Genomic DNA, 22620 nt, shown 5'->3' with positions numbered 1-22620 from the left:
CAGAGGACAAATCTGGGTACCCTGGCAGAATATACAAGTCCCTTGATAATATACTTGCTATAAACCTTGGAATGTCATTCTCCTACCATTTCCTTCCTTATGTTCCTTCAGGTCTTCACCCCCAAATCTTCACACTGCTCTCTCACTTCTCAGTGTCTTTGCAAACTCTTCTTGCTCCCTGAATTCCTCTTGTTTCTCTTTATCTGTTCAAGATCTACTCGTGAGTGGGGCACCTGGGTGGCTCAGTGGGTTGAGCCTTTGCCTTCAGCTCAGGTCATGTCTCAGAGTCCTGGGATCAAGCCCCACGTCTGGCTCTCTGCCCAGCAGGGAGCCTGCTTCCCCCTCGCTCTCTGCCTGCCTCTCCGCCTACTTGTGATCTCTCTCTGTCAAATAAATAAATAAAATCTTTAAAAAAAAAAAAAAAAAAAAAAAAGATCTACTCTACTCGTGAGTAAAGACCTAATCTGTGTCAAATGGTCCTGGGAGCACAAAGGAGAACCAAGTTAAATGATAAAAGTGAAAATCTATGCACAATAATCAGTAAATAAATGAGTGATTATTATTTACCATATGCTATGTGCCAAGTACATTCCAAGCTGGAAATATATTATCGAACAAAACCAACAAAAATCCCTGCATTGCGCCTGGGTGGTTCAGTGGGTTAAAACCTCTGCCTTCGGCTCAGGTCATGATCTCAGGGTCCTGGGATGGAGCCCCGCATCGGGCTCTCTGCTCGGCGGGGAGCCTGCTTCCTCCTCCCTCTCTCTGCCTGCCTCTCTGCCTACTTGTGATCTCTGTCCATCAAATAAATAAGTAAAATCTTAAAAAAAAAAAATGCCTGCCTTTATAAAACTGGCATTCTAGTAAGCAATGACAGAAAATATAAAATAAGTAAATTGTATAGTTTTCTAGATGGTGGTAAGCACCAGAGAGGAAAACAAAATATTAAGCAGGGTAAGAGGATAGAGAGTGCCAGAGAAACAGCGGTAGGTTTAAAGATGGTGAAGATACCCTCATGGGAAGGAGATATTAGATGGGGTAGCCCATCAGGAACATAGCTGGGAGAGGAGTATGTAGAAAGTATCTAAGAGTGACAAAGGTAAAGCAAGAATTGCAGCAAACACAGGAGGCGGGAAAATACCCAGCATATGTGAGGAACAGCAATGAGGCCAGTGTGGTTGGAAGGAGGAGAGGGAAGAGGAAATGTCAGAGGAGATGAATTCACACAGACAACAGGATGGGCAGGGGCAAATCACATGGATTCTTCTGTGTGGTGGGGGCAGTGCGAAGCCACTACAGCATCTGAACAAAGGAGTAGAATGCTCTGTCCATGCTTTCACAGGGATTGCTCTGGCTGCTTTGTAAGAAGAGAAAATAGAGCAAAGGTGGAAGCAGAGAGCCAGTGAAGGAGACCGCTAAAATAATCGAACAAAAAGAGGATGGTAGTTTGGATGAGGATAATAGACTGGAAGTGGTGAAAAGTGGTAAGTTCTGGACATAATTTGAACATCGAATCAAAAGGATTTTTTGAAAGATTAGGCATGGGATATAAAGGAAAGACAGAAGTCAAGGATGACATCCAGATGTTTGGCCTGAGCAACTGGAAGTCGTTACCATCAAGGAAAAGGGGAAAAAGACCCTGGGAGTGGTAAGTTCAGAGGAAGATGAGGAGCTTACTTTGGACATGTTCAGTCCTCTTCAAAAAAAAAAAAAAAAAAAAAAAAAAAAAAAGGAAAAAAGAAAGAAAGAAATAGGGGAAATGGCTATTGAAAACTACTTCAGTTTTGAAAATATTCCAGCCTAAGAAAATGCTAACCACAATGCATTCCCTATCATCAAGAGGTTATCACATGTGCAAGCTCAATGATTCCCCTCCATGAGGAGGAGGCAAAATTTATACAGTTAAAATGATTCAAAAATAAAATTAAGGGCTGTGCTATATTTTATTTTTTTTAAAGATTTTATTTATTTATTTGACACAGAGAGAGAGATCACAAGTAGGCAGAGAGGCAGGAAGGGGGGCGGGAAGCAAGTTCCCCACTGAGCAGAGAGCCCAATTCGAGGTATAATTGGTACTAACATCTGTTACTGGGAGAGGAAGCAGGAATGGAGGAGAACTCACCTCTAACCTTTTTGACCAACTCTGCTTCCTTCCCATACTGCTCCCTACTCCCCTGTTGCTCCTTTGGAGCCACTAGCTATTGAACTACCTCCCCTCCTCTCTTCCTCTTTCCTCAGCTTCTCTCGTTCTTCTCGGGTTTTCCAGAAAATCAAGTTATCTTTTCTTTCTTTCTTTCTTTCTTTCTTTTTTTTTTGGTTAGTGAACAAACTAAACATTATGACCCTAGCCGAAGGCAGAGGCTTAACCCACCGAGCCACCCAGGCGCCCCAGGGCTAGTGCTATATTTTAAAAAGCACTGATTTGGATATCAAAACATATGACACAGGGCGCCTGTGTGGCTCAGGGGGTTAAAGCCTCTGCCTTCGGCTCAGGTCATGGTCCGAGAGTCCTGGGATTGAGGCCCGCATCGGGCTCTCTGCTCAGTGGGGAGCCTGCTTCCTCCTCTCTCTCTGCCTGCCTCTCTGCCTACTTGTGATCTATCTCTCTGTCAAATAAATAAATAAAATCTTTAAAAAAAAAACATATGACACAAATAAGTTTTAGGGATGTCTTGGAAATGACACTATTTTAAAACTTTTTAGTTAACTTCTCTACTTAAACACATGAAAAACAGAGTTTCAGATTAAAAAAAAATCATTAAGATTCTAATAGAAAATATGATCCAAATCTGCTCACAAAAACCTTTTTGGAGAAATCTAACATAAAATCATTGAGTAATATGATGCCCATAGGGTAAAGAAGGGAGCCAGAGACCCTTTTCCAGAATATACTGTAGTTTATGTAAGAATATAAATATTAGAAATCAGATATAAACACCTGTACCCCACATTTGCGACTTGTTTTCTGACCTACTGGGTGATTTTCACCTGGATTCAAAATGGACTCCTTGGACAACCTCAGTCTACATGACCAATGAACAACAAAGCTGTCCTCACCTAAACAACCAGATGATTACTTACTGAAAAAAACGTCATATCTCAAAATGGCAAGTTACCATAACTATAGTGTTTTCTGCTTTTTTCATACATCTACGTTTTTAGAGGTATTTTTCAAGCTTCTAAGAATATTTTATGATTAGACATTTAAATTTAAAAAGTTACACATAAAAATTGTATGAAGTATAAATTGAAACTACATGCTAACGCATGCATAGTGCCCTACCTTTTAAGTACTGTCAGTCCCAGTCCAGGCAATCATATAAAGGGTAGAAACTGCACTCATCAATAACCATCTCTTTTTACTAAAATTTGACCTTATAAAGCTTTGAATTTCAATGGATTTTACTGTACAGATTAAATCGCTGGTAAACTGACTTTTTCTTTATTATTTTCATCTTCTTAACCCATTTTATCATCAAATTTCAGAGTCAGAGACCTATTGGAAGAAGAAAATGGCTAAGTGCATAAAAATACCCTGTTTTGAATTGACTTAAGGTAGGGACACAAATGTGCTGCTTCAGTTGAAATGAATTATTGACATTTCCTTCTCATCAACCAATACACACACACATACACATATACACATGGAAACATATATACTTTTCTGCAGGGTGAATGGATCAAGAAGCATGTAGGGAGGACTTCATATAAATCTGCTGAAATGCAATCACAACCAATAAAAAATTAAAATATGTGTCCCCCCAGGACTGAAAAGCAGAATTAAGGCTGGAGACACATCATTATTAATACAAGGAGTAAAGCACCAAGCCAGGTATGAGGTGGGTTCTTTTTTAATATAAGGTGGCATTTCCTATAACCTCTGGACCATAAGCCTACATGTCTGACATAGATAATTTCTTCAGAAATTGAGAATACCAAATTTGTGTGGGATAGCAGTAAATTGGGGTCAAAAATGAGGGTTCCTGTTTGTCTCTGAATCTGTTCTACAATGTTCTGATTATATTTTAATGCACTGGCCCATAGTCGGGTATTAATAAGATTTTTTGACAATTATGTGTAAAAGATGCAAGAGCAGCACCCATAGTCTGATTGATGAATATTGTCTTTTCAAACTCTGTCAGCTTTCCTAAGCTTGGAAACAGCACAAGATTACTGTGAAGGGAAACAGATTCAGGTCAGCAACCCTGAATATAAAAGCTCCACTTGCAATATATTTGTAATAGTGAGAAAAGCAATTGCCCATGAATTCTTGGTGAACCAAAAGCAATTAGATTTACAAAAAAGGAAACTGTTAGAAATAAGTTTTCCATAAAGAGAAAAAAAACAAAAACAACAAAACCAGCACAGATACCATTCCCATTACTGAAGTACATCAGAACTGATAGTGTTTGTATCAGAATATTCCAAACTTGTTAAAAATAAACGGCATCATTTTTATTCAAGGTGACTAAGAAATAAAGTTGGTGTTTTCAACTTTGTTGATACTGTGACTGGGGCCTGTAGGAATGCATTTAAAAGGTGAATTCAAAGTCTGTCAGACAAGGTAGGGTTTAAATCTCTCCACAAAATGAAATCTAATACTGTTCCTTTAATGCAAGCTGGGAAGGAGAGTGTGAGTAACAGTTTAATCAACCCCCAGCAGCTAAATGGATAGATGAGAGTAGACAGGAGAAGAAGAGCTGCCTGGCATAGAGAAGTACAGGAAGAAAAAACCGGAGTAGTATCTTATGGTAGAGAGTGTTTTTCTTATAGGCTTGCAAAACACCTCAGATGACTTCTCTAATCAATCTCTAGAAGATTTTATGAAGAGTTGGCTGAGGCGAGAAGAATTACCTCCTAGATATACATGAAAACAGGAAGGAAATTCTAGCCTGCTCAAGGTCATACAGGTGAGAAAGCCGAGAACTGAACTCAGGTTTCCGTGTTCTAAATCCTGCACCCAAACACCACCAGCTCTGTGAACTCTTATGTTTTTCTTTAGGTGGAGGCTTTAAGATGAGTGGAGATTAAAAATATAACAAAAAAGTAAAATCATCCACATGGAGCTTTAAGAGGGATTTTTCTTTTGAATCATACTTAAAAAAAAAAAAAAGACAAATCTTCTATTTTAATTATTCCTTTGATTCATTAGTTAACACAATGCAGGACAAATTCCCTGACATTTGTGAACTTCAATCTGGTAACTCTAAGCTATATGCAAAGAGAGCTGTGATTCAGTCAGCTAATGTTAACACACTTTAAAAAAATGTATTTATTGAATCACACAAAGAAATTAAGAAAATGATTACCAATTATCTTAGCAAGGATTCCTTAATTAATTGCCAGCACTAATATCATGTTATCTTTTGCATATTGAAACAATACGGCTTCTGTTAAAAACTATTCATTAAAGATTCATTCATTCCTTATTGTATCCTGCTGTTTCATATCTTATGTAGCTAAAGGGCTGCTTCCCAGAATATGAGGTACTGCTGTGCAAAGAAACAACAGCAACCATGGAATTTATGTTGAGATGTTATACTTCTGAATGTCCCATCTAAAGTTTCATAAGGATGCTGCTTGTAAAAGTGAATAAAACTAATGTATAGAGGTCTATTGTTTATGTGCATATGTGTCTGTCTGTATATGTCTGTGTGTATACACAAGCATTTCAGCTCTAAGAAGTTAGATTAAAATCATTTTAAAAATTAAACAACTCTAAAATGTTGATATTTCCTCCAAATATTCCACTCTCTTAGAAATACTAAGCACAAGAACTATCCTTCTTATAGAAGAGTAGTAAGCTGACAACACCAAGGGCTTCTTAGAATGAGAAATTTGTTATACCTTCCAAAAGTAACTTGCTTATATTCCTCTCATACATTTATAGCTGTGGTTCTCAAAGAGGGACAATTATGCTTTCCAGGGCATTTTTGGTCAATGCAAAAAATTTTTTTAAAGATTTGTTGATTTATTTAGAGAGACAGAGAGAGAGCATGGGTGGGGGCGGGGGTGGGGGCAGGGAGGACAGAGGAAGAGGGAGAGAGAATCCCGAGCTGACTCTCTGCTGAGTGTGAAGCTAACATGGGGCTCAATCCCATGACCTATGAGAGCATGACCTGAGTTGAAATCAAGCTGGATGCTTAACCAATAGGGCCACCCAGGCACACCAAATATTTGGAGACAATTTAAGTCTTCACAACTGGGGTAAGGGTTTACTGGCATTCAGTGCACAGAAGCCAGACTATCCTATAATGCAGAGGACAGTCCCCACAACAAAGAATTATGTGGCCAAAAAAACATCATTTTTTGCCACTCTTGAGAAACACTGATTTAGAGAGAAAATAGTGGATTTCTGCTACCAGTAGCCACTGTTGCTCTAAGCCAGCTCAGTCATAGCTGTGACAGAATTTAAGTTGGTACTTAGGTAATTCTACTAAGATAATTAGAACATAGGGATTCTTTTCTACATTTCTCCCCATAAATGAGCCAAATAAGGAATGGAGTAATTAGCTAACTAAGAATTTCCATAATTGCCATGTAATGCCCCCCACCATCAACCTCTCCTCCAACATACCCCTTAATGCTAAGAATGGCTAACATTTTATTAAGTTAAAAAGAATAAGATCCTATGTCTCTGACATATTTGAATCGAAGCCAAGGAGACAAAACCAAACCTTAGTCTGCAACCTCCCTTGGGAAATCTTTGTTCATTTTAATACTTGTTCAGTCAGCTGTCTGCCTGAATGACAAGGTTTTTATCTCTAATGTGAGTGGCTTTGAAGGCTACTCACATTATCCATTCCTCAGCAATTGCTGCTGAAACCACAACATTGCAAACTGATAATTAAATCCAGCTGCCTCTACTATGAATTCAATCATATCAACATTAGCAGCAATCTTGGTGGTTGTTGGTGGGCTTCTTTTTCAAATTCTAGACAACATAATTAACTTCACTAGCCTTCTTACATTAAACAAAACTCAGAGCTAAAGAATACTATGAATTAAACTACTATAAATACTATTCGTGCAAAGGAATGCAGTTAGATCATCAGGATACTGAAATGGTGCCAAAGAATTGCTTATTTGGGTCTAGCTAATTGATGTAATATGCATTAATATTGTGTTTTACCTATAGGTGTAGTTTCAGATTTCTGTGCAAAAGCTCATTAACTGACGATTTACTATTCAATGAGATTTTAACACCAAAACCTTTAAACAAGTCATAGTTCACAATGCAAAAAGCCAACTTGTCAAGCACTGAAATATACCCACTAAAACAATATCAAAGTGTTTTTTATTATTTGAATTAATAATGCAACATAAATATGTTTTAACTAAAGTTAAGTAATCTGTCACATATGAAAGAATACTATGAAAAATTATATGTCAAAAAATTGGACAACCTGGAAGAAATGGATAAATTCCTAGAACTACACAATCTTCCAAAACTGAATTAGAAAAAAATAGAAAATCTGAATAGACCAAAAACTAGTAACAAAATTGAAATAGTATCAAAATCAAAATCAAAAACTCCCAACAAACAAAAGTCCAGGACCACATGGATTCACAGATGAATTCCACCAAATATTTAAGGAAATGTCAATACCTATTCTCCTCAAACTATCCCAGAAAATAGAAGAGGGATAAAAGCTTCCAAATTCATTCTATGAGGCCAAAGTTACTCTAACACTAAAACCAGAAAAAGATGCCACAAAAGAGAAAAACAACAGTCCAAGATCCCTGAAGAACACAAAGGCAAAAATCCTCAACAAAATATTAGCAAACCACGTTCAACAATACACCAAAAGGATCATTCACCATGATCCAGTGGGATTTATTACAGAGATGCAAGAGTGGTCAAATATTTGCAAACCAGTCAACATGATACACCACATCAACAAAACAAAGGATACAAATCATATGATCATCTGAATAGATACAGAAAAAGCATCTGACAAAATCCAACATCTATTCATGGTAAAAACTCAACAAAGTGGGTTTAGAGGAAACACACCTCAACATAATACAGGCCATCTCCAAAAAGCAACTAAGATCCTACTCAGTGATGAAAAACTAAGAGCTTTTCCTTTAAGATCAGGAAGAAGACAGGGATGGCTGCTCTTGCCACTTTTATTCAAAACAGTACTGGAAATATTTGCCACACCAGTCAGACAAGAAAAAGAAATAAAACATATCCAAACTGGTAAGGAAGAGGCTAAGCTGTCACTATTAACAGATGACATCACACTACATAGAAAACCCTAAGGAATCCACCAAAAAAAAAAAAAAAAAAATCTTAGAAATAGTAAATGAATTCAGTAAAGCTGCAGGATACAAAATTAATTTATAGAAATCAGTCCTCTTTCCATATACTATTAACAAAGTAGCAGAAGGAAAAATTAAGAAAAAATCCTATTTATAATTGCACCAAAAAGTATAAAATACATGGAAATAAACTTAACCAAGGGAGAGAAAGTCCTGTATTTTGAAAACTATAAAAACACTGATGAGGGCGCCTGGGTGGCTCAGAGGGTTAAAGCCTCTGCCTTCGGCTCAGGTCATGGTCCCAGGGTCCTGGGATCGAGGCCCGCATCGGGCTCTCTGCTCAGCGGGGAGGCTGCTTCCTCCTCTCTCTCTGCCTGCCTCTCTGCCTACTTGTGATCTCTGTCTGTCAAATAAATAAATAAAATCTTAAAAAAAAAAAAACACTGATGAAAGAAATTGAAGAGGACATAAACGAAGAGATATTCCATTCTCATGGATTGGAAGAATTAATATTGTTAAAATGTACCCAAAGTAATCTACAAATTCAATACAATCCCTACTAACAGCATTTTTCACAGAACTCAAACAAATAAAGCTAGAATTTCTATGGAATCAAAGAAAACCCCAGTTTGACAAAGCAATGTTGAGAAAGAAGAACAAATCTGGAAGTACCACAATCCCAGATTTCAAAATATACTACAAAGCTGTAGTAATCAAAATATCTGGAACTGGCACAGAAATAAACACATCGATTATCAGAGCAGAATACATAGCTCAGAAATAAACCTACACCTGTATGGTCAATTAATCTATCACAAAGGAAGCAAGAATATACAATGAGAAAAAAGTGTCTTCAATAAATGGTGTTGAAAAAACTAGACAACCACATGCAAAAGAATGAAACTGGTCCAATTTTCTAACACCATATGCAAAAATAAATTCAAAATGGACTAAAGATTTAAATGTGAGACATGAAACTATAAAACACCTAGAAGAAAGCATAGACAGTAATTTCTTTGACATTTGCTGTCACAACATCTTTCTAGATATAGCTCTTCAAGCAAGGGAAACAAAAGCAAAATTAAACTCTTGGGACTACAACAAAATAAAAAGCTTTTGCACAGTGAAAGAAATCATCAACAAAACAGAAGGCAACCTACTGAATGGGAGAAGATATTTGCAAATAATATTTCTAATACAGGGTTAAAATATCCAAGAGATAAAAAGGACTTAAATAACTCAACACGAAAAAAAAAACCAACCACTAAACAAACAAAAAAAATCCAATTAAAAAGTCCACTCAGAGGATCTGAATAGACATTTTTCCAAAGAAGACATCCAGATGGCCAACAGACACATGAGAAGATGCTCAAGATCACAAATCATCAGGGAAATGCAAATCAAAACCACAATGAGATATCACATTATACCTGTCAGAATGGCTAGAATCAAAAAGACAAGACATAGCAAATATTGGTGAAGATGTGGAGGAGAAAAGAACTCTTGTTTCACAGCTGGTAGGAACTGTAAATTGGTACAGTCACTATGGAAAACACTGTATGAAGGTATAGAAATACAACATGATCCAGTAATTCCATTACAGACTATTTACTCAAAGAAAATAAAAACACTAATACGAAAAGATATATATACCTGTATGTTAATTGCAGCATTACTGACAATAGCCAAACTATGGAAGCAACCCAAGACCCAAGTGCCCAGTGATAGAACAGATAAAGATGTGAGATAGACATATAGAGATAGACAGATAGATAGATGATAGAAAAAAAGATATGCACACACATACATATATACACACATGAGATATATATGTGTATGTATATATACATACACATATATTCACAGGCAGAGGATTATTTCTGAGCCACAAAAAAGGGTGAGATCTTGTCATTTGTGACCAAATGGATGGACCTAGAGGGCATTATGCTAAGTGAAATAAATCAGGCAGAGAAAGACAAATACCATACAATTTCACTTATATGTGAAATCTAAAAAACAAAACAAAGGGATAAACAAAAAGCAAAAACCCATAACAGACCCATGAATACAAAGAACAAACTAATAGTTGAGGGAGAGGATGTAATGAAAGGTGGGGCAAAAAAGGTGAAGAAGAGTGGGAGATATAGGCCTCCAGTTATGGAATGAGTTAAGTCTCAGGAATAAAAGGCATAGCATAGGGCATATAGTCAGGGGTATTATAATACTGTTGTATGGTGACTGATGATAGCTACACTTTTGAGCATAGCATAATGTATACAGACTTGTCAAAACACTGTATTATACACCTGAAATTAATGTAACATTGTGTGTCAACTATACTTTGGTTAAAAAAAAAAAGAATATATAGCAGTTAATTAAACAGCACAAATCAGATATTTATCACCATGTTGGCCTTAAGTTTTATCTTAATTTATATTAATGGAACCTATGAGAAAGAAAAAAAGAATAAAATTAATACAAAAAATCTGTTATAGTTCAAATATTTCAAAACCATCTGATTTTTAAATTGTGTTGGCACCATACAAGTACTTAGTGCAAAATGCACTTTAATATAAGCCATTTAATTAGTACTTGATATCATTAACAAGAAAGGACATTTTTCTGTACTAAGTCACATGTTGACTTGCACAAGTGCAATAAGAGTCATTTTATGTTTACAGGCTAAGGTAAATAAAAAGACAAATAAATATTACAACTTTATTACTACTTTATTATTACTACTTTATTACTACTAAAATAAAATGTTACTACTTTATATAAAATGTTACTACTTTATTATAAGTCTAGTTTACTCAACAATCAGTGGATGCATTAATTTGCTCTTGCTATTGTAACAAGTTACCACAAACTCAGTGGCTTAACAAAACAGATTTACCATTTTCTAGTTCTGTAGATAAGAAATGTACAGGTCTCACTAAACTCAAGGGCTAAACTCAAGTTTTCAGCAGGGCAAGATTCCTTCTGGAGGCTCTAGAGGAGAATGTATCTACTTGCTTTTTCCAGCTTCCAGAGGCCACCTGCATTCCTTGGCCTGTGGGCCTCTTTCCCCATCTTCAAAGACAGTAGCATAAACTTTCCATATTGTTCTCTCTGACCACAGCTGGGAGATATTCTCTGCTTTTGAAGATTTATGTGATTAGATCACATCCACCTTGATCATCCCAGATAGCCTTCCCATTCCAAAGTCCTTGACTTTCATACAGCCACACAGACCCTTCTGCCATGTAAGGGAATGTATTCATAGGTCCTGGGGATTAGGACATACACATCTTTCCAGGGGCCATTATTCTGTCTACCACAGTGACTATTTGCTGAATTTTCACATCAAGCAAATAATCAAAATCAAAGATATATGCCTCTTGATATAAGAATATTTACCTTTAATAATTCAATGTTCTTTTTCCATGAATCACGTATTAGGAAAGAAAGGGGAAAAAATATCTTTCCTTGGAAACGTTGACAATAATATTTAAAGTACTAATAGCATAACTGAAAATAATTTAATGTCATAAAAGAAAGCGACAGAAAGAAACTGTAATGGACCTCAGTCCCACAGGACTGTTTGCTCCACATTCTTCTGCTATCATAGATTTTGGGAGTCCTGAGAGTTTAGCGGCATAAACAGAATATCACCAAATTCAGAATGGTTAATTATGAACTTTCCACCTAGTAATCTTTCTCCTACCTACTTGAGGGTATCCTATGACTTTATAAGCTAATTTTCATACTTCTTGATCCCATGAAATATATGTAGTTTTTTACTATGTATATATCACCAAGGTCAGTAAGAATGATCCTTTGAGTATCATTGGGTGGGAGATGCCTTTGTCTGGTCTGCCTACTCTGAACACAGGATTCTGAACCACAAGTATCAGCTTTTTTTTTTTTAATTTTATTTATTTATTTGACAGACAGAGATCACAAGCAGGCAGAGAGGCAGACAGAGAGAGAGGAGGAAGCAGGTTCCCTGCTGAGCAGAGAGCCCGACGTGGGACTCGATCCCAGGACCCTGAGATCATGACCTGAGCCGAAAGCAGCGGCTTAACCCACTGAGCCACCCAGGCGCCCCCAAGTATCAGCTTTTGATCAACCAGTTAACACATTTCTATTAGAAATTCCCAAAAGAACTTTATAGAGTCAAGAAGAGACTAACTGAAAGTGACAAAATCAGCACTGGGCAATGGATATCAACAGTTCACTTAAATGGACTATAAGCCCACAATAATTAAGAATTATGCAAATATCTGCCTAGATACCCCAGTGAACATAAGAGACAAAATTTCTATTCTTAAAGAAGTTTCCACTCTGGTGGAATAAATAGACAATTAACAAGATATACAGTACATTAGACAGTGTTAAATGTTAGAAGAAAAATGAATTTGAGTGGAGGCAGGCGGTGTGAGCAGTGGAAGGGGTGATGTTTTAAATAGGAAGGCTAGGGGGCGCCTGGGTGGCTCAGTGGGTTAAAGCCTCTGCCTTCGGTCAGGTCATGATCCCAGAGTCCTGGAATCGAGCCCCGCATCCGGTTCTCTGCTTAGCAGGGAGCCTGCTTTCTCCTCTCTCTCCCTCTGCCTGCCTCTCTGCCTACTTGTGATCTCTGTCTGTCAAATAAATAAATTTAAAAAAAAAATCTTTAAAAATAAATAAAGAAATAAATAAATAGGAAGGCTAGGGTAAGCCTCACAGAAAGAGTAACAGTGCTCAGTATGGACTGACAACCTTACCTTACCAAGCAGGAGTAGATCAGGGAACTGCTTTTTCCCAGGATGTGCTCTGATTCCTCTTCTCCTATTGACATTTTAGTCAGGTATCACCTGATGCTGGTCTTCCAAATCCCGTATTGGAAAAGATCAGTATTCACTTGGCCCGTTCATGTCAGGGTGATTTTATATCATCAATTCCTGATACTTCTCCCTCCATATTAACAGTTTTTCAAAGCGTAGTCTTTAAAGTCCACTGTGTCTCAGTAACTTGGGCTATTTCTCTATTTACCAGAACATAGATACATACAAGTGAAGGCATTTAAAAGAGACACACTGTCTTCCATTGCATGCACTTCAAAATAGTCTTTTAAATTTCTCTTTTTGGCAATGGGGGAATTGTGTTTTAAATTTTTTTATTTATTTGTCAGAGAGATAGAGTACAGGCAGGCAGAGTGGTAGGCAGAGTCAGAGGGAGAAGCAGGCTCCCCGCGGAGCAAGGAGCCCAATGCGGGACTCGATCCCAGGATGCTGGGATTGTGACCTGAGCTGAAGGCAGCCGCTTAACCGACTGAGCCACCCAGGCGTCCCGGGAATTGTGTTTTAACAGCATGGGGCATGGCATGTTCATCCCAAGATGGCTAATCCCAAGAACAGCCATCATTTCTGAATGGCAACACATGATATATTGTGTTGGTGCTCTGGAAATATTTGTTGATGGTATAACCTCTCCTCATACAACATACAGGATAATCCTCATTTCAACCTTACAAGGTGGGACTTACAGTCCTTATTTTATATGCAATAAAACAGTCTGAGAAAGGCTGAATCATCTTCCTAAGGTTTGACAGCTAATAAGCATAAAGGCAGGAGCTCTGCAAAACTTTGGGTCCCCTTCCCCAGCAAGGTACATCTTGGGTGGGTGGCTTCATCTTCTCCGCATGCCCCACCTCCCCACCCTGGCAAAAGATTATCAGAATACTCATCCTTACTTGGTCACAGAGTAGCTGAGGGATAAATCATGCCCTCTTGCCTTTCTGGGTATTTTTTTTGTAATCTGATCATCTATACCACATTTGGATTTGAAAATGGCACTGCATTAAGATTAAAGCAGAGTGGATATTATTTAGAATTTTTTGGTAATGAAGCATTCTGTTTTTTTAAAAAAAGGATGTCTAAATAGCTAAGTACTAAACTTTCATATCCTAAATATAATTTTTTGATAGAAATACTTCCAAAACACACTGTGAATCTTATCTCATACATAAGACACTGAGTGAACATTGGGTAATATCTTCACTACTCAGGACTGTCTTTGGGTCATTAATTACTCATTGTGTTCAATATGTGCTTGTAAATAGAGATGCACATATAGCTTGTCCTATGAAGATAACCAGCCCTAGAAAAAGTCCACTCAATCTGGAGTCTCTGATTGACCTGTCCCTTTCAAAAGAAAATGTACCTGGCAGCCAGGCATTGCAGCACATCTGCTTTCCTGTCAAATCAGTGATGATGGCAATGAAGAGGATGGTGATGGCAATGACATGAACCATGACAATGACGATGATGATGATGATGATGGTAGCATTTATTGGGTGTTTGGTACATGTCAAAAAAAGTATCTAGTAATTTATATAAATGTTCTCATTTAATCATTCAATAATTTTATCAGTTAAGAACTGTTTCTCTTTTAACATTTTACAGATGAAGAAACTAAGTTACAGAGAGTAAATATAAGTAAATATATATAAGTATATATATATACATATATATGTATATATATATATATATATATATATATATATATGTAAGTAAGTAAATATAAGTCACCAAGAAACCTTCAGAATTCATCAAACACTCATATGGTCTAATGACAGGACACTGTTTTAACCATTACACTCTCCTGCCTCAAATTAAAGAGTAAAGGAGTTTTTATATGGGATACTCACCTTCCAGAAAGTAATTATTTTATTCACTGTTGCCTTTTGTTCACCATCATTCAGAGCAGCGAAGAACATTAGCTAATGTTGATTAGCTAATGTTGATTAGCTAATGAAGCCAATCAAAGACAAGCCCTCTGGGGCTTGTACTCACCTGGAGAGACATACAGTGTGGTGGTGAAGAGTTCGGAGGCTGAAGCCAGGCTGTCTTTGAATCTAAGCTTTTCCAATTACTAGCTGTGTGACCTTGGGCAACTTACATAACTGCTCTGTACTTTAGCTTTAAAAAGTGATACTGAGTATTTACTTCATTAAGACATTGCAAGAATTAAATAGTTTACATGCAAAGCGCTTTAAATAGTGTCTGTAAAAATAAGAGCTCAAGAAACACATTATTAGTGTCTCATCTACACTAATGATGAGAAAAACACTCTATCATTTAAAAAATGTATGCAATAATATTATAGGAATAGTTTTCTCCATCAAATTCAGCAACTGGAAAATCCATCGTAACAGAAAGAAATCAGAACATGCCTTGACAGGGATTCCAGTAAGCTTACACTTGGAGTCAAGCAACCTGAGATCGAGTATCAGCTCTGTCACTTAACAAGAATCATAATCATCATTCAGAAGTGCCAGAAGATGCTGAGATTTTCCATGGGTTTGCCCTCACATCTTGGGGCACTTGTGCCTATCTAGAAACTGGCAAATGACTTCCAATGTTCAGCAAATGAGCATTCCCTTTGTTGATTAGTCTGTTCCCAGCATTTTCTACTAACATGCCCATTTTTCAAAATAGATAATGAAATACATATTCTATATCATTTTATTTTGGTGTTAAAACTTTGACTTCAACTATCTATAAAAATTTTTACCAAAATTATTTACATAATTTTTGAATTTTTACACAAAATAGAATAAAGATAGTCAGAAATAAACCATGAACTTCCCACTGTCAAGTGTATACTGTGAGAAAAGCAAAGGCATGTAAGACATGATTTCAGGCTTAAAAAGTTTAGATCTAGTTGAAAGAACAGGACTCAGACCACAAATAGATTATTGATCCCAGAAGGGGAAAGGTCAAACAACTGACAGACATGCAAATGCTATAGAATTGAGAAGAAAAGAAAAATAAAAGTGAGTTGGTAAAATCAAAGTGGATTTTATAGAAAAATTGGGATTAAGGTTTGAGAAACTCACAACCTGTAAACTTGGACTCATTCCCTAATCCTAAAATGAAAGTTCCCTTCAATGTTATGACTCCTGTTAAGAGTGTCTTTGTGGAATTTTGTGTTCAGAAGTATTCTGAAGCTGAAAGTGTACGTAAAGGGAAAGAATTCTATAATTGGTATTAACATCTGCTACTGGGAGAGGAAGCAGGAATGGAGGAGAACTCACTTCTACCCTTTTTGACCAACTCTGCTTCCTTCCCATACTCTCCTGTTGCTCCTTTGGAACCACTAGCTATTAAACTACCTCCCTCCTCTCTTCCTCTTTCCTCAGCTTCTCACGTTCTTCTCAGATTTTCTGAAAATCAAGTTCTCTTTTTTTCTTTCTTTCTTTCTTCTTCTTCTTATTATTATTACTATTATTATTATTTTGGTTAGTGAACAAACTAAACACCATGCCCCATTCAATCCTGAAGCCTCAGATGTTCTTGGTCTTCTTCTTTTTTTTTTTTAAGATTTTATTTATTTGACAGAGAGAGAGAGAGATCACAAGCAGGCAGAGAGGCAGGCAGAGTGAGGGGTAAGCAGGCTTCCTGCTGAGTAGAGAGCCCGATGCGGGGCTCGATCCCAGGACCCTGAGATCATAACCTGAGCCAAAGGCAAAGGCTTACCCCACTGAACCACCCAGGTGCCCCAGATGTTCTCAGTCTTTAGCAACCAGTCACTCATCCCTGGTTTTGCAGGTTTTGGAACCCAAATGTTTATCTTTGTGATCACCAGCATATCAACTACTTGGGTTGAGTTAGGATGGGTTCTTGACATGACGAGAAGAGCATGAAGGTTATAGAGTATGACGCAACAGACTACCTACACTAATGCCTGCTTCCTCGAGAGCCACAGAATCCATAGAATGTGAGAGCAGAGAGATCATGTATGATTTCTTCTTTATATGAAGGAAGATGATGATGCCCAAGAAATCAAGTCACTTTCCCAAAGAAAACACGAAGATTTTTAAATGGAAACAGGGCTAGAACACAGAACTTCTAAACCCACAACCTCTTGAATGTATTGCTCGAATACCCAGTGAACACTCTGCCCCTCCCCCCCAAAATTATCTACAAGATATACCACTTTGCTGGTCTATTCAGCCTGCATTTCTTTTTCCTGCTCTTCCTCACACTGCTCAACAGCTTCCACTAGGATCTGGAAATGCTTTTGTGCACTTTTCAGTGTTCACCTCTGAATGCGTCCTACATCCCCTAACACATTTTCATCCAAGCACTGCATGTTATATGTGTCTACTTCTTGGCTCCTCGACACCTGGTGTGAACCAAATTATACTAACAGTTAAAGAATTCTTTACTTAAGCCCATACAATCTATCACAATGCCAGATTTCTGAGGTCCACAAAACTAAGGTATTGATGTTCTGCATATAAGTGATGGTTAGTGTTTTTGTAAGTTCATATAAGTGCTTCAAAGTAGTGTTTGTTGCATCCAATTAATGCTGGCATTTGCTGGGTACCTAAAAATAACAGGAATAGGCACCATTTATTGAGTACTTGCTATCTGCCAGCTACTGAAGTGGGTATTCCCCATCCATTATCTTACTTAATCATTTCAACAACCCTGAAACTAGACATTATTGCCTCCATTTTACAGATGGGAACAAAGGAGAAACAATTCAAAAAGTGTGAAATCCCTTGGAGTGCTTTTGTAAGTCACAGATCTCTAAGACTCATTTAAATGAAATCACATTATAAATATGCCCTGCATTGTTTATCTCATGCACATCCTACCATGTTCAGATTTACAGATTGAAAAATAGCAGCTCTCTCCCTTTGAAAATCTATATTTTGCTCAGTGTTACCTGTTGAGATATAAAGGAAACAACCGCCATACTGTTCAGGCAGATTTCCCAGAAAAGGGGTTTGCTTTTCATGTCCTCATTCCCCTCATGACCAAAGAAGCCCAACAAATCGCAGGGCACTCTCAGAGATGCTTCTGGGCCATGCTAAAGGCTTCTCTTTAGCTGAAATGCACTGACCCAGACCATGGTTCGACCTGTGACCCATCGCTTCATTAGTACTGGCTTCTAACTGCTCTAACTGTCCCAGATAAATTTACATAATGACAAGGCTACTGAATACATACTTAAAAAGCCTTCAAAGAAAACAGTTTACTCTCTATAAACATCAGTTTTCACACCTCAAAACCATTTCCTAGACCCTTTATTCCAAATAGAAATTGCTTGAAAAATGTATACAGGACATTTAAGTGGTTCTTGTTGAGGCTTGCAATGGGATGTTTATGCCTATTTATAAACTTCTGCCATCAGAAATCTTGGTGCCACTATGGTATCTCACTCAGTCTGTCTCTTCCATTTTTGATGAGGAGAAAAATGCAAACTACTCTCTCCTCTGCTCCCCTTTCACAAGGTTAGCTAGCACTTTGAGCCAGTAGCAATTGAAAGCTAGTAGCTAGAAAGTAATTTACTTCTTTGAGTCTCACTCTTCAGAGCCAAGACAATCTGAGCACATTTTTGCACCAAAGACATTAAGGGAGAATTCCTTTTCAAGTGGTTATTCTTGAATTCATTTACTTTTGACACACACAATGAAATCCCAATTCTCCTGCAGGCTGCAGTGCCTTTATTTGCTATTTTGTGCAGTCTTTCTCCTGCATCTTTCAATGAACAGCTGCAGAAGTTCAGAAACTTGTGAGTGCTTCCTCAAGATGGACTATTACCGTCAGAACTTAGCCAGCTAATGATTTTTCAATCACCATTTTGCTGTTTCCTTTCTCAAAAGAGTGAAAAGTGACAGAAGATCCTCATTTTTAAACAGACCCCACACATTTGAATCTGTGGCAAGTGCACTCTCAAGTTACAAAACTATTTCTGATAAATGGCACTAACTATGATTGATAATGTGATAAAAACCTGAAACTGCTCTTCAGATCTATAGAAGATACTCCAGTTGGCTGGGGATCATTTTAAAAGCCAGAGGCAAGAGAAAAGGTAAATTTGCATTGCCTGGTTAAACTATGGGATCTCTAACAAGATGGATGACAAGAACTCTGTGGAACGAGAAACACAGTGATGTTAACTAAAAACACGAATTCACAGAAGCATCATATCTAAGCACTATAATAATGTTAAGATGAGATCGTGGGCTCTCTGGTCAAGTCCCATCATCCACATGTACACTGATTTTGAACAATTTAATTGGTCCTTGCCTGCATCTCCTCATCTCTAAAATATGGATGATCATTAAAAAATTTCTTTCAGGGCTGCCTGGATGGCTCAGTTGGTTAAGCATCTGCCTTTGGCTTAGGTCATGATCCCAGGGTCCTGGGATCAGGTCCTGCATTTGGCTCCCTCCTCAGTGGAAAGCCTGCTTCTCCCTCTGCCTGCCGCTCCCCATGCTTATATTTTCACTATCTACCTTTCTGACAAATAAATAAATAAAATCTTTAAAAAAAAATGTTTCTTTCACAGAACTGCTTGAGGAATACATGTGTTAATATCTCACACAGTCTCTTCATCTTGATGAGGAGAAAAACGCAAACTACTATATTCTGTTCTAAAATACTTAAGCTATTGTATGGCACACAATAAATGCCAAATATATTTTAATTTCTATATATGAAATTGAAGGGCACCCAGAGGTAAAAATTAAAGTGAAATATAGCAGTGGACTGGCCCTATTATATCCCATCTTGTGTTTATGCCTATGCCTGTCCATTTCAATACAGAAAATATAAAGCCACTCAGCATGATTAATCAATCCTCTTGCAACTGCGACCAGCCTGGAAAAATACCTTTGAAGAACTACCAAAAAAAAAATAAAAAATTTGGCAGACTTTTTCCCCCTCTTATCTTTGACTTTTTCAAATAAATCTCTTTCAGTGCATCCTTTTCATTTCAAATGTTTTACCTTCAAAATATGTCTGTTTCCTTCTTGTTCTCAAATATAAGATATATTTGCAGTATTGGATAAGTCATGTTTTATGATAAAGCGTGTAACAAAGCTAGAAGATGTCTGCTGCTTAAACTGGCATCTTAGTACTTTGAGAATCTGAATAATTATAATCTCAGTCTTCAACATTCACATCTTAACCTGAAAAATGTCAGCAAATACAATAATAATGTCATTAAGTCATAGGAATTGATAAGAAATACTTCTCAGAAATCTGACATGGATTTAAATTGCTGGCAGTACTAGCAAGTGTTTTAGACTTATACCTCTTTGAGGAAAAGCCTCCTAAATGGGCAGAACTAAAGACAAAAGGTGCCACTAGGGCAGCCTAGAAGAGATACTTTCCAAAAATGTATGTCCACGGATACAGACATGCACATCCAATACACACAGGTATTTATGAGGAACTATCAAGCAGGGGCATCTGGTAGATCATCCCCCCCTCCCCCAATTCTAGTCAAGCTAGCACAGGAAATGAAAATATCTCCCCAAGTACCAGTGTGCCAGAAGACATAATGAGAAAGAGGCAGATCTAGACTATGAAACCACAACATCAAAGGCAAATTTATACTAAGAAGATTAGATAGGCAGATTTGCATCCAACTAGTTTCAGTCTAAAATAAGCCAATGTGGAAAAAGATTTCATTTTCAAATGTCCATTACAATTTCCTCTAAGTACTAAGATCACCTCTAGAGAAATACAAAAGAAGCATAAGCCATAAATGCATATTTTTCTCTTTTAACCCAACAGTTTCACTCTGAAATCAATAAAGAAACATAAGGCAAGCTTCTGAGTTTCTCATTCTCGTATATGCAATAAGTAAATATACATTGAATTCCTACAGTGGGAAAGGAATTATTCAGCATTATTGTGGCATGATGCACTAGATCTACATTTTAAAACTTCGTTATATTCTGCTTAAATGTTTATAGGCAAAAGGGAGATCAGATTTTTTTTTTTTTTAAGATTCTGGCCTGAAACTGTCCATTATAACTGCTGTAAACCTGCAAGAGTAGTGAAAATGGATTCTTAGTTCAACGCATAGTAACCTTACAACTGCTGGGTAACAGGAATTAGGCAAGAGAAACAGGTCACGGGTGTGAGACTGCAAACACAGGGGAGTCGTACTTGAGACAGCCATAGGAATGCTTCTCCAATCCTCTGAGTTACTGAAGCCAAGCACATGGTGTCAAAAAAGGCTGTCTCTCCCTGTGAGGGGGAAAAAAAAAAAAAGAAACTTGCGGAGTAGACAAAGACGCAAGAGAATGAAATTGGAAGTCTTCCAATGGCAAATTATTAATACCTTCTCTTTGAGAAATTGCAAGCAGGCAGAAAAAGGTCTAACCTGAAGAGAAGGATCAAAGACAGAAATAAAAGCTTTGATGCCCAGGTTGCTCTGCAGCCCCAAAGCACTGTGGAGCCAGGAGTGCAGCCAGGAAGATTGTTAACTCCAAAAAAAAAAAAAAGTGTGGAATGAATTGGTTACTTAATCCCTGGGAGGATACAGAAGTAGGATTAGGTAGTGATTAGCTGCTTCTCAAATTTAGTGATGCCATTTAATTTGAAGCTAGGTATTTATATTTCTTTAGATTTGGCTCTAGAGTTTTTACATCTTTAAAAACCTATGCCAATGGTGGTGATTAGTTGATATGAATGTTTTATCTGAATAAAAAGTTTATTTCCCAAAAGAGAACACTATTGATTAGGTCATGTGGTCTAAAGTGAGATGAAGGTACCTATCCTGGGAAAAGCTCAGCTGGGGCCACAGCCTTGCTGTCCTGTTGGTCCTGAGATGAGGACTCAAACTGCTGGCACAATGACTCAAAGAAAAAGTAACCGCCTTTCAAGTCTGATTTTCCAGACTCAAACATTAAATCACAGGGCAAGGTAAATAAAATTCTGATCCCTCTGTTAATTTACACATTCAATATACACATTTAAAGCTCAGTTTGTTTCAGGCCCTTTACTGGGAGCCTGATAATAAAGATGCTAACATTCAGTCCTGCCCTCAAAACTGCCATCTAGAGATCACAGAGCCTGAGACTTTGAAGTGATCTTAAGGTTGATCTCCTTCATTAGCGTAACTTCGCTGTCTCCTTTACAACTACTCTACCACGTGGTCATTCATAATCTAGTTCTGTATCTTCAGCAAGAGGAAACTTTCTATTTCCCCAGCTAAATAGTATTCCCTTTTATGTTTTTAAAAAAGAAAACTTGGAAAAAACATAGAGTTGGGCTCAAAGTCATGCCACTAGATAAATAAACAACAAACAAATGGAAGAAATAATCATTTTAATAAAGCCTCTGGAATTGGATCTCATGCATTTTCTTTTTGCTTAGCAAAAACGTATTACTTGGCAAATGACACAAATGCATTATCTTTGTTAATGATCAGATATCAAAAGATTGTCTTTAATGTGAAGGCCTATTTAGAATCACAGTACTGTGTCTCACCTACTGATTCCCAGATGGTTCCTATAGGTCACAAATTACAATAGAGATAAGCTGAAGCGAGAAGAAGCATGATGTAATTTAAAGCCAC

This window comes from Lutra lutra, chromosome 1, assembly GCF_902655055.1.
Source record: "Lutra lutra chromosome 1, mLutLut1.2, whole genome shotgun sequence".
Taxonomy (NCBI): domain Eukaryota; kingdom Metazoa; phylum Chordata; class Mammalia; order Carnivora; family Mustelidae; genus Lutra; species Lutra lutra.
Note: the sequence above shows the minus strand (reverse complement) of the source record.